This window comes from Coregonus clupeaformis, chromosome 24 (genome assembly GCF_020615455.1).
Source record: "Coregonus clupeaformis isolate EN_2021a chromosome 24, ASM2061545v1, whole genome shotgun sequence".
Classification (NCBI taxonomy): domain Eukaryota; kingdom Metazoa; phylum Chordata; class Actinopteri; order Salmoniformes; family Salmonidae; genus Coregonus; species Coregonus clupeaformis.
In genome coordinates, this window is record NC_059215.1 from 43,359,245 (window position 1) to 43,377,327 (window position 18,083).

Genomic DNA, 18,083 nt, shown 5'->3' on the forward strand with positions numbered 1-18,083 from the left:
GCAAATTGACTGTAGGCTCCACATAACAGCTGTTGTCAGTTTAATCTGCTTGCACTACTGGTTAGTCACATCAGTGATCAGAGAGTCAAAAGGTGAAAAATAAACAATTATTTTTGGAAGGATGTACGTACGATGTAAGTATTACAAGGAGGTTGAAAAGGGTAAGCGAGAAAGAGAGCCCCTCACATTCCCCCTCACTCACTCACCTCCCCAACCACAGCCAGCTAATCACTTCTCCAGACCTTCCCTCTGTGTTGTTGTGTGTCCTGTTCTCTCCCTCTCCTGCTCTCTGTAGTCTGCTCCCTCAGCCCTGGGCTTCTGCTGGAGGTCTGCTAGATCTGCTAACCCACTGTGTGCTCCCCTCCCCTACCCTGGCCTGGCAGTGCCCACTGTGTCTCTGTGGCATCCCAGCCCCTCGGCCAGAGACACTGGGGCTATTGAGCCGAAGAGGAGCACCTCCCTGTCCGGCCGTCTGCACTGGCGCTGACCATTGTTTGTGTTGGCACAGGGCATAAAGCAAGCCTTTCTCATGCTGCCTGCCGCATCATACATTTTCCATCTTTGATTAGGGGAAAATACAGACAGAGAAAAACATGGCCTGCCCTGTGGCGAGGCTAGAGGATGTGTCATACTGTCAAAGACCTGCGCCAAATAATATACTGTATATTACACGGTTTTCTTTAAGAGAAATAAATAACACACAGAAATGGACACAGGCAAAGGTTGAGAGTATGAGAACTGTGCTGAATTACTTTATAATTTCTCTCTCCTACTTTGTGCTCCTTCTGAAACGTAGAACACGGATGATTTTTCATCTTAACGACCTCCTCATTTGGCTGTAGACTGTAGTACAATCATTCATTTCCCATAAAGTTGTTTTAGGAGAAAGTGCTTTGTACTAAATGATTAAGGCCATCTGTTGGAGTGACTGCAGCCATGGCGCTAGTCGAGATAATGACCGAGAAGGTGATTAGCACTGAGTGACATAATCACCTAATAAAAGAGGCTCATACAAGCCACAGAGCGTTGCTGGTTCGAATCCCCGAGTCAACTAGGTGAAAAATCGGTCGATGTGCCCTTGAGAAAAGCACTTAACCCTAATTGCTCCTGTAAGTCACCCTGAATAAAAGCATCTGCTAAATGACAAAAATGTTAAATGTATGAGTGGGGATCCCAAAAGGTGTGTCCAGCAGACCTTCATATAATGATACTGTAACAAACACTGGAGTAGTATGAAACTAAACTATAGGCCTAAGGACAGGCTTCCATTGGACAGCCAGATAGCTATAGTTTGACCCCTGAAAGAAGTGTTTTGGTGTTTGGGGAAACTGCATTGTCAGGTCCTCAAAATATGTTAACTAAAGGAAATCCTGCCCAGTTTCTAGTGTCCTCTCTTTTCCAAAACTCTGCAAATCTGAGTGGAAAACAACAACCAAGTCCAAACCCCTAACACAGAATGTACCTCTGAAAACTGTCAGCGTAGGCCTATCAGTTTACTGGTAATGGTAACCTGGGACGTTTGTGGTTTTTTTCCAACTGCAAAGGGACCTGGACCATTAGTATTTAAATATTAACTGAAAGGTTTGCTTGAAAGCATCTCAACAATGAAGGGGAAATTATGAGATAAATTAATCATGACTTTTGTCCCTAGCCTCTGCTGAAATTCCTCCATTTGTAAAGCCTTGTGTTTGTTGTAGCTAGCAATGGACACAGAATAGGTCACTAAGTAAAACAACATGGAAACAAAGTGTCCTTTGAAAAAAATATATTCTTCATCTGGGCAACTACAATTTGACCAGTCATACAGTCTTTATTTTTTGCTCTCACTGAATGTTATTTTGCTCTGTGAAAATGAGCAGCTAAACCAACTTTTCTGCAGGTCACGAGTGTTAAGAATTGTATTCATGTCGACACATTCCAGTGGAACCAGATGTCCTGAGTGTGCACATTCCATTCATACTTCATTTCCAGCAAGTCCTGGAAGAGTGCAAGTCAGCACATCTACTATCGCTCCATTTTCACAAAAACCCTCCAAGCTGATAGGAAGGATAGGACTCTTTTTATATTGTGAACGGAGACATTTGAAGTTTGTGAGAACTGCATGTCATGACCCGTGCCATGCCACGGGCGCTTCAGTTTGAGATAGTGCCAAGGTATTTACCAGAAGGGGGGATAGTCCTATGTAGGACACATGGATTCATTTACAATTATCAACGACAAACGACCTGACACAGACTAACTTTGTTTCGTGTCCATTAAATCCATTCAGAACCACAATCTCCTGAATCTCATCCGACATCCTATTGAAAGTCAATAGGGATGGAATCCCTTTGCTCGGAATGAGCAAAAACCACACAACATTCACACACCCACAATACATCAACATCAACATACAGCTCAGCTCACAACACTCCAACCCCAATTAGGTTCTGCAGAATGAATTACAAAAATTACAGTCATTACGGAGAAATGGATTACAGCCAGAGAGTCAATCTGTCCGCTGTCTCGGCCTTATCCTGGGCAGTGTGATATATAGCCCCTGAATTACTACCTCCCGAGTGGCGCAGTGGTCTAAGGCACTGGTCTAAGGCACTGTCACTAGAGATCCTGGTTCGAATCCCACGGGGGGCCAGTATGAAAAATTAAAAAATATTGTATGCACTCACTAACTGTAAGTCGCTCTTGATAAGAGTGTCTGCTAAATGACGTAAATGTAAAATGTAAGCCCCCAAGCTCAGTTCTCCTAGCCTGCAGGATAACCAGAGGATAATACTCTGATCAATCCAAGGGTAGCAGGCCTCATCTACAGTCTGAATATCCCCAGACCAGAATAAGGGGATACACAGCTGTGAATTCAAGGAGCCAAACAGACACACACAGGAGTGAAATCCATCCCCCTCTCTCATATTCCCTCACTGATCCCTCAGCTCCTCCAGTTGACGGACAGCTGTGGCTACTACTGTAAAACCCAAACTGAAATGGTCATCAAAGATACGCAGTCATTCTAATCCAATGACCTTCTTCCAACCCTGAGGTGTCACTCAGAAAAAGTTGCTTTTTTCCCACTGTGATACCACACAAAATGGCACCAGACACTCCTCAATGTAATCTGTGAATGACATAAACCAACAGGAGCCATTTCAGAGTGTTTTCTCTAAAGGTGGAGTCTGTTTTCTCACAATGTACAACCTTAGTATCTACTGTGGAGACAGAGATTACATGACTTTCTTCACGACACTTTCCCCTTAATCTCCTTGTTTTAGTCAAACGCTTGTTATTCTCCTGTCTTAGATTTCATGTTCGTTTTTAAACAAAGGATGGGCTGTTCAGACTTCGGTGGAGGCAGTCCAACCCAAAAGGGATTATGTTTGTACCAAAAGGATACGCTTCAACTTTCGGAAGTGGAAGTCCTGCTTTAGATAGGAAGGTCTCCAATTGGAAATATGCCTCACCCAGTGCATTTTTAGATTCCTCTATTCGTAATAAAAAGTTAGCAGATAAAAAGAAAATCTGAACAATCCCAAAAAACTTCTGAGTTTACTCTCTCCATGGTGGTGCTAGCCAGAGCTAGAGGAGAGGAGAAACTAAACTGGTACACAGGAAACCACACAGGCACAGCACAGGTATGACTCTGTGCTTTCACACCAGCCTCCCTGACAGCTAGGATATTACCCTTTCCTTTCCACACACGTGTACCATAGACGCATAGCAGAACCATAGAGCCGAGAGACCAGTCTTTACTGCCAGGAGAGCTGAACAGGAGGGCCAGTGTGAGGGTGACAAGCCCACTTCATCGGCCCCTAGCTCTGGAGGTTAAGTACGTCAACATTGACTTGTGCAGTCACAATGTTAAGTTGTTTTAAGCAGAGGGTTGATCTTGAGGTAAATCATATTTTAGAGGCAGCAACAGAGTATCCCTGCTCGCTTTACCACACCATGCTGAATACAGAGCAGAAAGCAGTGTTGTGCACTGTCATTTCCAACATCTTTACCTACCTTGTAACATTTTATTCAGCGCATAAACATGCATTGGAATGTGGTGAAAACACCTGGGATTCATAACTCTGTGAATTCTGACTAATGATCCTGAAGGAAATTCTGTGCTTCATTACGATCTCTAGCAGAAAAACAAAACCCCTCCCCCAAAGGCAACAAGACAACAAAGAATGTCTTGATGAGATGGAGAGAGAGAGAGAGCAAGAACAAGCGAGAGAACGAGGGAGGAGGTGTGGCTAGTAAAGGGAGGGAAGTACACAACGCAACATGGCGTGGAAAAAAATCCATGCATACAGTACAGCCCTGTAGTTTCCCCGACCTCCATTCTGCCATATGACTGATGAGAGAGAGACCACTCACAGCTCTGTGCGTTTAATTTGCTCTAATGATGGCTCCGGTAGGCCATCCATTCTGTATACGGCTATGATGATTGCAGATCAGCAGTTCTGAGCGAACAGGGAAAAAACAGGCAGGGGTCTGTTATAACCAACACTGCCTCGTCTGCATCCTCAGTAACAATTGAGGAAGAATCAATGTGCAGTCATCAGAGGGTCCCATCCTGTCCGCTATAGGTTTAATTGAAAATATGCTAATAGGGTGCTGCCGGGTGCTGATCACGATGAATCACCGTGGAGCTCTGCAGTGAGTCAGAGATGAGAGCTGGGCTGGCTGGGGAGAGACAGGGCTGCTCTGGTCCAGCATAGACAGGACAGGAAGGAAGATCCAGCATAGATAGGACAGGAAGGAGGATCCAGCATAGATAGGACAGGAAGGAAGATCCAGCATAGATAGGACAGGAAGGAGGATCCAGCATAGATAGGACAGGAAGGAAGATCCAGCATAGATTGGACAGGAGGGAACAAGCATTGGTCTACAAGCAGGGATGGGAAACTTTGATGTGGGTGGGGGCCACAAAAAATGGAACTCATCATGAGGGGTTTGCGTACCCACATTCATACCAATGATAGTTCTAAAGTAAATTTCCTGCAATTTTGCCATGGGGCATAGAGAAAATGTTGCTGTTTTAAAGCAAGTTTGCTGCAATTCTACAGATTTTGCTATGGGGCGGAGAGAAAAATTAGCAGTTTTACAGCTAATTTCCTGCAATTCTACCCATTTTGCCATAGGGTGGAGGCAAAAGTTTGCAGTTTTTAATACGATAACTGATGATCAATGGGCCCCACACCGGTCGGTAATTCGACCATACTTACTACAAGTTTAGATAGCTGGCCTTTAGACTAACTTACCAATCACATATATTTTGCTGACATGGGCTAATTGAGTGACTGCTGATGCATAAATACGTTTTGAAATTGCACCGTATTCTATTATTATTAACAGTAAGTTGAGACCCCGACTGAGTTCAAAAATCTATACAGCTGCGGAAAAAATCAAGAGACCACTGCAACTCGTCAGTCTATTCTCGTTTGGAGAAATGAAGGCTATTCCATGCGAGAAATTGCCAAGAAACTGAAGATCTCGTACAACGCTGTGTACTACTCCCTTCACAGAACAGCGCAAACTGGCTCTAACCAGAATAGAAAGAGGAGTGGGAGGCCCCGGTGCACAACTGAGCAAGAGGACAAATACATTAGTGTCTAGTTTGAGAAACAGGCGCTCAACTGGCAGCTTCATTAAATAGTACCCGCAAAACACCTGCTCAACGTCAACAGTGAAGAGGTGACTCCGGGATGCTGACCTTCTAGGCAGAGTTGCAAAGAAAAAGCCATATCTCAGACTGACCTTTATGTCTTAAAGTAATGATGGACTGTCATTTCTCTTTGCTTATTTGAGCTGTTCTTGCCATAATATGGACTTGGTCTTTTACCAAATAGGGCTATTTTCTGTATACCCCCCCTACCTTGTCGCAACACAACTGATTGGCTCAAACACATAGTTTTGATGTCTTCACTATTATTCTACAATGTAAAAAATAGTAAGAATAAAGAAAAACTCTTGAATGAGTAGGTGTGTCCAAACTTGTGACTGGTAGTGTTTATATATCTTAATTATTTTTCGGGAGGTGACATTTGTCCGCCGGCCTACAAAAGAGGGGGCACCAGTTGCCCATCCCTGGTCTACAGAGAGAGAGACAACAGAGGACAGAATAGCCACTGATCTACTGGGCTATACATGTCCTCACAAACCATCTCTGTTCAGACAAGAGCACACACTTTTAATGTTAAATAAACGTATGTACACACACAAACACTTCTATCTCTCTCTGTATCTTTCTCTCCCCCTCTCTTCTCTCCCTCCAGGGGACATGCATCAGCATGACCATGACATCAGACTACAGAGCAGAGAAGCGGAGCCGGTACTCCGGCGTACCGTTCGGTCCATTGACATGGCAGCCTCTGCTCTCAGCTGCAGCTCTGGAACCACTGTCTGCATCCCTCCTCACTGCCACACACCGACTTAGCCAGCACAACAACACCGCTTATACCCCACTACTGCAAGCAACCATCAAACACACACTGACAGCAACACACCATACATGTGCCCACCTACCTGAGCCTTCATATATCTGCCACCTCTGTGTCGAGTGCAGAGCAAAGAGAGAGAGACAGAGAGAGAGAGAGAGAGAGAGAGAGAGAGAGAGAGAGAGAGAGAGAGAGAGAGAGAGAGAGAGAGAGAGAGAGAGAGAGAGAGAGAGACACACGAGTGCATTCAGGTGGAGCTGAGAGCCCCTGCACTATAAGGCAGGCTCGTTGATCTACGTAGCGCTGAGGTCGATAAACAGGCTGCTAGGCTAGCAAAGGAGAGGTGGATAGAGCTGGGATATAGTGCTGTAGTGTAGGCTGCCTGGGGTTAAGAGACATGGAGCACCAGGCAGGAACCTCCATCTGACAGATTTATTCTTTAGTCATCAGCACATTCCCCTGAATGTCAATGAAAAGGAGAGGCTCTCCCTGCACCCTCCCCCTAACCGCTCTCTCTCTCTCTCGCTCGCTCTCTCTCAGCTGCTCTGTCGATCTTGCCTTCTCTCTCTTTCTCTGTCCACTAACATACCACCATCTCTCTCATACACTCAGCTGTTTCCTTTCTCCCCCTTCATCCCCCTCTCTCCTCCTTCATCCTTCTCTCTCCCCCTTCTTCCCTCTCTCTCCCCCTTCTTCCCTCTCTCTCCCCCTTCTTCCCTCTCTCCCCCTTCTTCCCTCTCTCCCCCTTCATTCATCTCTCTCCCCCTTCATTCCTCTCTCTCCCCCTTCTTCCCTCTCTCTCCTGCTTCTTCCCTCTCTCTCCCCCTTCCTTCCTCTCTCTCCCCCTTCCTTCCACTCTCTCCCCCTTCTTCCCTCTCTCTCCCCCGTCTTCCCTCTCTCTCCCCCTTCTTCCCTCTCTCTCCCCCTTCATCCCTCTCTCTCCCCCGTCTTCCTTCTCTCTCCCCCTTCTTCCCTCTCTCTCCCCCTTCTTCTCTCTCTCTCCCCCTTCTTCTCTCTCTCTCCCCCTTCTTCCCTCTCTCTCTCCCTTCATCCCTCTCTCTCTTTCAGTGCATTTATTCAGCTGTTGCGTTGATCCCGGGCACAGTGGGGACGTGTGTGTCCAGAATCAGTTTGTTGCAGCGCTGCAAGGTCACCACACCTGTTTCCATGCCTCTCTCGCTCTCTTTCCCTCTCTCTCGCTCTCTCTTTCTCCACCACACATGACAGGACCAGAGGGGAAATCTGAGCTTTGTCAGACAACACTCTGAAACAATTGTATTATAATTTATACTGATTGAATCTGGACTGACTCCTCGTACTAAATAATGTATTGCAATCTATATTGGCTTGTAATAAGAATTTTATTTCGATCTCAACTGGTTTGAATCAAACCACTTCTGTAGTGTATGAATGGAAAGGAAAAACTAATCACTGCATGCGATTGTATCATCTGAAAAGGAAACCATGGACATCGCTAGTGGAAAACACTGTCAGTATCATCAGGCTTCCAGGAAACCTCCACCTCCCTGTCTTTCCTCTGGGCTTTGTGTCCTGTCCAGGCCTCACCAAAGCTCCCTAGCCCAGTCCCCTGGCTCTCTGCTGGGCCAGAGACCCCAACACTGTGTCTGTCAGCACCTTGTGGAACACAATAGAAACATCTCTCTCCATGGAAGGCTCCGTTAGTCCAGATTCCAGTCACCACCGTTACCACAGGATTCCCCTATTGTAAAATAGCTGCGCTATAAAATGTAATTTTTTTGTATTTGTATGAATTAATCTTGGAAACCCAGAACCAAATATTGCGTAACTGCGTCATCTACTAGATACATGTTATGTACGTCTGTCCACGAGAGATTAGTATGTATTAATAAATCAATCAATCAAATGGCTCTAATAAAGTCATCTGTGTCAATTTCAACCCAGTAGTAACCTGGGTCTACTAAATCATATTCATATCATCTTTCTTCCAGCACGGCTACTTTACAGCTTAATGCTGTGGTTTTTCTCCCTCTGTTCCCAGCAGGCACCGCCAATTATCTCTGAACAATAGTAAGTAAATGTTACCTATAGATCTCTATAGAGACAAGCAGTAATCAGATGGAGGAACTGCTGGAGAGATGCCTGGGAGACAGAAGGAGGGAGAGAGAGAAGGAGGGAGAGAGCGAGAGAGCGAGAGAGACAGGGGGATAGGGGAGATGAGAGAGCTGAAGAAGACTCTCTGAGGGAATACACACAAGCCAATGGCTCCCCACATCCCCACATCTCTTATTTCTCTGCCCTCCAATGGTTAACCATGGAATACTTGTCCAGTTGTTTGTAAGGGTAAAGACATCCCACATCCTTTTATTTCTCAGGTCTCTGCCCTTGGGAAGTTCACAGTGGCATACCTGTCATCTTGTTTGTGTTGTCTGGGAGAAAGCAGTTAGCCAAGACAGAGAAAGGGCTGTGTATCTCTCCTTCACTTACTACAACAAAACACCAAAGCAATTGTATGTGTGGAGACTTCATAAATATGAAGGCGACTTGGTTTGGGAACATTTTCAGCTGCTGATGGGGGCTCCTGTCCTCTTTTGTAAAATGTTCTCACCAACAGATGGAGCCAGTGCACAGCAATTCAGTACCAAAACCATTCTGTGATTTCATTTGACCAGCGAGTGAGTGAAAATAGCGACTGCACTTAATGAAGGAGAATGTGAGCGAGAAAGAGAAGATTGAGAAAAGAGATAGTGTGTTTGGGGATGAGCAGGAGTGAGAGGAGGAAAAAGATTCTCTCTCTCTTTCTCTATTCTCTCTCTTTTTCTCTATCAGGGGAGCTCATTTGGGGAGGAGTGTGAAGCTGACAGTAACAGTACTGTATAGAGAGAAAGGGTTTGATCTCCAAGTCCAATACCAAGACAGGGGAATGAGAGACAAAATGACATGTTTCTAAGCCAATTAGAGTCTCAGACTGAAATATTTGGCAATGAATCCCACTACAGTTGTTAAATAACTTTCTTTAGTGCCATTTTGATGACAGAGAGCAATGATGGAGTAAGTCCCCATTACACTTAACTACCATGACAGAAAAATCCATAACGTACCAATTTTCCTATAGAATACTTTGTCCTTGAGAAAAATAAAAGTACTGCACACGGTAACAGAAAAGGCTGACAGAATAACTACTTCCTAATAATTGTTGAAGAAGGATTTAGGCCTAAAGGCCAAATCAAACGAAACACGAACGAGCATCGTTTCGTGTAAATGCGAGAAAAATAAACTTGCTTTCTAATTTGAAGCGCATGACGCTTTTGACAGCGTTGATGCGCGCGGCCCGTCTGCTTTCTGTCATTCACTGCCGTGCATTCTAATTCCAGCGTGTACACGCTCGTTTGCTCGTTCGTTTGATTTGCCTGTACACTTTAATTATTATTTACATGCAACAGTCCCAACGCTGTAATTTCTCACAGAGGCAGGTACTAATTTAAAGATGTGGGGATCCATCCATGGAGATCAAACAGTGGGCTATGAAACCATGCTAGTCAACTGTTTGTACTCAGCAGTGTAGGAGGGTGCATGCCCAAAATACCACAACTTGTTAGTTTGATGAAGTATTCCAGTATTCTACATCAATAGGTCACAACAGGATAAAAAGCTACTGAATACTTCAGCAGGGCAATCAATAGCTATAGTCTCATAGAGGATCATACTCGTTCTAAAAAATGTAATTTGCCAAATCTATGAATGAATGTGGTGTAATAATGATGATCCATTCAGTTATGAGATGACCTCCAACATGTGGACTACACATCTATCAGCACAGGATCCATCATCAACCTACTCTGATGAATCTTGGCCAATGAATTTGTAATGTTTCAGCTTTAACCCAAGGCCCTGGGTAATTTATCTACTGTTCTCCTGTACAATCTCTCAGACACACACAGAGCTGAAAGCACTCCAGTGGCCTGTCAAGCTATTTTATAATATTTCTTTCTTTCTTTTTCAATCTCTCTCGTCCCATATTTCTCTGTCTCTCTCTCTCTCACACACACACACAGTGTACAAAACATTAAGAACACCTTCCAAAATGTAGTTGCTGGCCCGTGTTGACTCCAAATCAAATCAAACTTTATTTATACAGCACATTTCAGACATGGAATGCAACGTAATGGGCTTTACAGGGAAAAACAAATAAAAACAATGTAAATAAAATATGAAATATTTACTACACAACAAACATAAGATTAAAAACTAAAGAATGACACAAACTGAACGACGAAAAAGCAACCTAAGAAAAAGCAAAGCTTAAAATATGTGTTTTAAGATCTCTTTTAAATATGTCCACAGTTTTGGCCCCCCTCAGGTTCTCTGGCAGGCTATTCCAGAGGCTGGGGGCATAACTAAAGGCTGCCTCTCCATGTCTCTTGGTCCAAGGCTTTGGGATAGTTAAAAGGCCAGTGCCAGAGGACCTGGGGGACCTACTGGGTACATGTATTGGGGTGCACAATCGTAGATTGATTTAAAAACCAATAGAATAATTGTTTAATTAATTCTAAAACTCACAGGCAGCCAGTGCAGAGACCTTAAAACCAGTGTAATGTGTGCTCTCCGTCTGGTCTTGGTCAGTACCCATGCTGCAGCATTCTGTATGTTTTGCAGTTGACCAATGGCTTTCTTGGGTAGACCAGACAGGAGAGCATTACAGTAGTCAAGCCTGCTTGTAATAAAAGCATGGATGAGTCTCTCTATCAGCCTGAGAGAGAAATGGCCGCACTTTGGCAGTGTTCCTCAGGTGGTAAAACGCTATTTCGGTCACATTCCTAATGTGTGATTCGAAATTTAGCTCAGAATCTAAAATAACACCTAGGTTTTTTACCTGATGTTTTATCTTTATTGCCCGTGAATTAAAATGTAAGGCTAGATTCTATCTCTGTGCTTTGGCTCCAACAATAAGTACCTCAGTCTTGTCTTGATTTAGCTGGAATAAGTTGTGAGCCATCAAAGTATTTAAAATCACTAATAGAGTCTAATAATTTATCCCTGGAGCTAAAATGTTCTGGTGACACAGAAATGCAAAGTTGTGTATCGTCTGCGTAGCAGTGAAAATCAATGGTGTGCTTTCTGATAACGCTGCCAAGGGGTAACATATATAAACTGAACAGTACTGGACCCAAAATCGAACCTTGTGGAATGCCACATGTGATATGTATTTTCTATGAGTTATGTTCACCAAGGGTGACAAAAAACTCTTGACCAGTTAAATAGGTCCTAAACCTATTTAGAAACTGTCTCGGAGAGGCCAACCCACCTCTCCAGTCTGTCCAGAAGGACATCATGGTCAATATTGTCGAATGCACCACTTAAATCTAAGAGTACAAGGACAGAGAGCTGTTTGGCATCTGTGTTTACCACATTAACTAAGGCTGTCTCTGTGCTGTGGTGGGCATGAAAACCAGATTGGAATTTATAAAAATACAGTTGGCACTTAAAAAATCATTTAGCTGTTTGAACACCAATTTCTCCAGAATTCTGCTCAAGAATGGAAGGTTGGAGATTGGCTGAAAATTGCTAAGAGCTGAAGAATCTAGATAACTTTTCTTCTTATGCCTCCCCCAGTTGTGTCAAGTTGGCTGGATGTCCTTTGGGTGGTGGACCATTCTTGATACACACAGGAAAATGTTGAGTGTGAAAAACCCAGCAGCATGGCAATTCTTAACACAAACCGGTGTGCCTGGCACCTACTACCATACCCCGTACAAAAGCACATAAATATTTTGTATTGCCCATTCACCCTCTGAATGGCACACATACACAATCCATGTCTCAATTGTCTCAAGACTTTTGAAAAATCCTTCTTTAACCCATCTCCTTCCTTTCATCTACACTGATTTAAGTGGATTTAACAAGTGACATCAATAAGGGACCATAGCTTTCACCTGGATTCACCTGGTCAGTCTATGTCATGGAAAGACCAGGTGTTCTTAATGTTTTGTACACTCAGTGTATAGTGTTTTGGAATGAAACTCTTCATGTGCTCCTACTACGTGCAGAGCTTGCACACAAACAAACACACACACATACAAACACCTCACTCACATCTTATCATTCAAAGACAGATAACGATCTAAAAAAGATGGCAACCTTGTGATTCTGCAGTAGAGCTAAATTGGTAGCTAATTCTGGATAGCGGTAGCGGCACCGTACTCTGTGTGTGCATGTGTTTTGGGAGCGTGCGTTCGTGTGTGTGTGTGTGTGTGTGTGTGTGTGTGTGTGTGTGTGTGTGTGGGTGTGTGTACGTGCATGTGGTATAAACCATACGGTGCAGTGTGTGTATGAGCGCTGCAGTGCAGCAACATGAGCTCATCTTTTCTCTCCTATCGTCCCCACCCCCTCCTCTCCTCTCTCACCATTACATAAGTTAATGCAGCACGCTCCCTCATTATCCACCAGGCAGCCACAGAGACGAGATGCTAAGGAATATGACATCAAAAGTAAGAGAACACAAGGGCTGCTAGAGAAAGATGCAGAAGAAGAGATGGAGGGCAGTGCCTGCTTTTGAGCTACAGCAGTTACAGCTACACTGATCATGTAAAATAGAAGTAGAAGCCAGAGTCAAGGTTCACTGCATTTCTAAGTGTATTCTGGTCACCAACACTAGGATACATTGCTGAAAAAGAAAGTGAAAGAATGGGGATCGTGTGAAAGAGTGTAGCTTCACTGCAATAGCAAAACAACTTCTAATGTAGTGTGCCCTACCACAAGACATTTCAACAACTGAGATGATCTTAACCCAATAACTCTATCAGTACTCATTAGTTAGTGGTAAATCCATTTGAATTCAATCACTTTTTGACAGCAGCCCTTTTGTTTTAAACATGTTTTCCCATGGAAGAAGTGGTCAAAAAGTGGTCCTGAATGTCAAAACATTCAGGTCAAAGTTGACCCATTTTGTATACCTCACCCTACCATGACACATCCATGTCTTCATAATTGGAAAAGATCAACGGTTGAGTTTGATATAATTTAAAAGCTTACAAACAGGGTTGTCAAACTATTTCACAACATGCTCTTGAACACAGGGTGGGTGTCTTTTCAATCATAGAAATATAATTCATAGAATAGGTCTATCCCTTCAGACCACTGCAATTTACCTGGTACACCATTGACATTTAAATTGAATTGAAAGTGTACACTCCATTTTTGTTGTTATAGTGGGAACAGTAACAGTAAGTAATCTAAAAAAATTAAACTTTTAGGAAAATGTTTTATAGATTTTGTCAATTTAAAAGTATGCAGTAAGGTGTTTGTAATAATAATGTGGACACTCACTCCATCATTCAATAGATCTAAAGAACTGTGTACACACATAGCCAACCGTAAATGGAGTTACTGTAGTCACATAAGAAAACAGCTAGAGGATACAAATGAATACTGTTTAATATCCGATTGAATACGGTCACTTGGGTGCAAAATCAATCATGAACACAGTTGAGGAAACATGCCAAATCAACTGTAAACTTGTGAATTTGGGCCTAAAGCAACTGTTTGTGTGTGTGTGTGTGTGTGTGTGTGTATGTGTGTTCTGAACTTATGTGAGAATGATGTACTACTTCCAACACGATCAATCCATACTTCAACAAATACAAATACCAAACTGTTCAATACTGTTGGCTGGAAAACAACCACACTTCAAAATGGCAACAACTGCTCATTACCATCATAGCATCAACACATCTCCCTCAAGTGGCATTTCTGACCAAAATGATTTCCCCAGACATGTCTAAGCTGTTCCACACCAGAAGTTAACTCACCACAGTGGGACTACACGTCAGGATGCAGCTTTTCCATTACACACGTCTGTCTCCGCTCTGCCCAGAAAATATCTCACTTGTCATAAACCCAGCGTACCAACACAGGGACCACACGTGCAGAGTCCTGAGTCTCTCTTCTCTGGGTCCTGATGGAGGTCAAGACGCTGCTGTTTGTCAAGGTGTCCAGTTTAAGTCAGAACAGCTTCAGACCAGGTCCACATGCTGTACTGTACTTCCCACTGGGCTGGGTTAGTCTGTTTGCTCTTCCTGGAGTCTATCATAAGGCAGGGTTGTGTCACTGTTAGCATCACAACGACCCCGCTTTCAGCCTATTCCACCCTAGTGTTGACACAGATGAAGTTACAGACACTGACATGGACAAAAGCGACCGACACAGTTGGAGATGCAGGAAGTGTGTGAGACTACAGAAGACTACCATTCACATGAAACCCAACAGTGAGTTCAGCCTGATCCCTTGTTTTTCCCTCTGGATTGGGGATGGGATGCAGGAGCGTTCGGGCACCAGAGACGCTCTCCAGACACACACACACAGTAAATAAGTAATGGCTGCTGTGCTCCACTCGCTGCCCTGGAACTAGGATCAGATCAGGTTGCGTTGCTTCTACTGTGTCATTTCAGCTGCTCTCACTGTCAAACAGTCAGACCACTGTTTTCAACAACTTCCTCAAAAGCCTCTTCACTTCAGACAGTCTAGCTAGCCTTTCTTGCAAAACAACCTTCTGTTCCCGCCGGAGACAAACTCCACCTGTGAAAGCATCAGATTCTGAGATTTTATCAGAAGAGACAACTTTAAGTGGGAGGAGGCTGGATAAAAGTTGAGAGAACAGGAGGTCAAAATGAACACTTTTCAGAGGCACAGTGTGCTCTGAAGAGACAGGACTGTTCCTCCTGGGTCAGTTCATGTCTTGTGAGCGAGAGATAACAGTTCATTTAAATCAGCCCAACAGGGTTCAGAAGATGGATGACAAAGTCAGGAAGAAGTAAATGGAACAAGCAAATCACAACACCAGCCTATTAAAGTTCCAATGCAGCTGTTTTTATCTCAATTTCAAATCATTTATGGGTGACAATTAGGTACCTTACTGTGATTGTTTTCAATTAAAATGGTCAAAAAGAAACAAAAATAGCTTCTTAGCAAAGAGCAATTTCTCAAGCAAGAATGTTGCTATGATTATTTGGGAGTGGTTTGAGTGGGGAGGGGAAAACAGAAAATTAGCTGTTATTGGTAGAGGTTTGGAACACTCTTATTGGTCTATTAACTAACTAATTGGCCGTGGCTACGGATACAGAGTTTTCGCCCACGTCTCGCCCGCCCCTCCGGAAACTTAAAGCTAGGGATCCGGATCATGTTCTGCGCATGTGTTATTTTACGCACACATTCGTTTTTTCCTAACGTAGCTGCTGCTCACATTCCAACTCACTTCGCGTTTCTCTCTTTACGCACCCTCTTCTGAGCCATGATGATGTAGGCTATGACTCTGCCTCATATTTCTGAACTGAAATAAAAACCCTGCGGCGATTTGAACGAACATTCCAAAACATATGTTATGAAGGCTACAACCTTATCTGTCTGTCTGTTGTCACATATATTGCAGTTGCACAAGCAGGACGCAGTCCATACACTTTGGAGAAAAAACAAAATCAGTGTTGGCTAATTTTTATAGTTGCTGCCATATCGTAGCTCCTGAGAAAAGAACAGTACTTGAGTGTCTGTCTGCTTCCTGCGCAGCTTAGCCAATGTTTGCAATGATGATGAAAAAATAACATTCAATCGCTAATTGTGTCTGTCATGCTGCGTTCCACCTCTGCGCAGCCGAACGTTCTAGGCAGCCGAGCGTGTATCCGGACCAGTGAAAATATGTATGTATCTCAGCAGCTAAGAAGAACATGAAATCGCTAGACTGCCTGTTTGTGTTGTGCTTACGTTTGCAATACTGACAAAGTTTGTACTAACATGTCAATAATGTGTTTGGTGTAAAACATGTTAATAGCTGCATGTAGCCTACTAGCTGCATTATGCTTACTGAGGCATGAAATGCAATAGTTTGAACAGTTTTGTGTACAACATGAAGTTTGTAGGCTACACCAGTGACCAGACAAAGGCAATCAAGCAGGGGGGATCGGCAGCTGAGCAATCAGCACAGCAGCTACACTACCGTTCAAAAGTTTGGGGTCACTTAGAAATGTCCTTGTTTTCGACAGAAAAGCAATTTTTTTGTCCAGTAAAATAACATCAAATTGATCAGAAATACAGTGTAGACATTGTTAATGTAAATGGCTATTGTAGCTGGAAACGGCTGATTTTTAATGGAATATCTACATAGGGGTACAGACGCTCATTATCACCAAATATCAGTCCTGTGTTCCAATGGCACGTTGTGTTTGCTAATCCAAGTTTATCATTTGAAAGGGTTCATTGATGGTTAGAAAACCCTTTTGCAATTACGTTAGCACAGCTGAAAACTGTTGTGCTGATTAAAGAAGCAATAAAACTGGCCTTCTTGAGACTAGTTGAGTATCTGGAGCATCATTAATTCTGGGTTCGATTACAGGCTCAAAATGGCCAGAAACAAATAACTTTCTTCTGAAACTCGTCAGTCTATTCTTGTTCTGAGAAATGAAGGCTATTCCTTGCGAGAAATTCCCAAGAAACTGAAGATCTCGTTCAATGCTGTGTACTACTCCCTTCACAGAACAGCGCAAACTGGCTCTAACCAGAATAGAAAGAGGAGTGGGAGGCAACGGTACACAACTGAGCAAGAGGACAAATACATTAGAGTGTCTAGTTTGAGAAACAGGTGCCTCACAGGTTCTCAACTGGCAGCTTCATTAAATAGTAACCGCAAAACATCAGTCTCAACGTCAACAGTGAAGAGGCAACTCTGGGATGCTGACCTTCTAGGCAGAGTTGCAAAGACCAGGGATGGGCAACTAGCGCCCCCTCTTTTGTAGGCCGGCGGACAAATGTCACCTCCCAAAAATAATTAAGATAGATATAAACACTACCAGTCACAAGTTTAGACACACCTACTCATTCAAGGGTTTTGAATGGTAGTGTACGTAGGCAGCACTTTAAAAAGAAAATCCTATACATGGGCAGAAATATCCATATTTTTAGCCTGGCCAAATTGAGATACAGAAACTCTGCTCTAAGCTTGAACATATCTTCATTTCCAAATGAATGATTGGGTTACTATGGGAGTGTACTGCAAAATCTCGTCTGTGTGTGGATTTAGCCTACCATACGTTTCCAGGGTGCTGAATATGTAACATTTCTCCAGAAAACCAGTTTTATAGCCATTTTAATAGCAGTTTATAACAAAATAGAAGAAACATGAGGAGCAGACTCTAGTGCTTCCCTCTGTCTGGGGCCAGTCAGAAGTGAACCAACGCTAGCAGTCTTTTACCAGACCAGACCAGGCATACAGTCATGACAGATAATCTCCTACCTTATTGTTCGGCTTGAAATGCAGTACTTCCACATCACATTCCACGCGGCAGTGACATCACTGCAGACACCAGACACGCAGGGAAAAAATTTGCAACATGGAACACGCAGGGAGGAAGTTTCAAAATGTCCCAAACGCACCAAACTGTGGCAACTCCCCCTATAACAGTCTGTGGTGAGACACACTGTACCAACTCCCATATACTAGACCACAAATTACACCCCACATCCTTTACTTTCCATAGAAAAACACAGAGAATTCTTTCTCTTCTGGCTCCAGTTTCTTCAGCTGCGCCTTTTAGAAGTTCCCTGTCCCAGTTTATCCTGCCCGCATCCACACTCAGAAAGTTGCTAGACTAGCAAGTTCGCCTGATGACCAAGTTAGGTAAAGGCCCAGCACAGTATGTC

At 43.5% G+C, this 18,083-nt stretch overlaps 1 protein-coding gene across 5 annotated transcripts in view; it reads right to left on the reverse strand.

Annotated features, from left to right (window-relative positions):
- LOC121538564 (IQ motif and SEC7 domain-containing protein 1-like) overlaps positions 1–18,083 on the reverse strand; it is a 201,836-nt gene that overhangs the window by 49,892 nt on the left and 133,861 nt on the right. The window contains exon 1 of one of the 5 annotated variants that reach the window (XM_045207221.1): positions 207–249. The exons of the other annotated variants lie outside the window; for them this stretch is intronic. The gene's annotated coding sequence lies outside the window, so the exon portion shown is untranslated. Of the gene's footprint in view, positions 1–206; positions 250–18,083 lie in introns of those variants that run through there. 5 annotated transcript variants of the gene reach the window in all.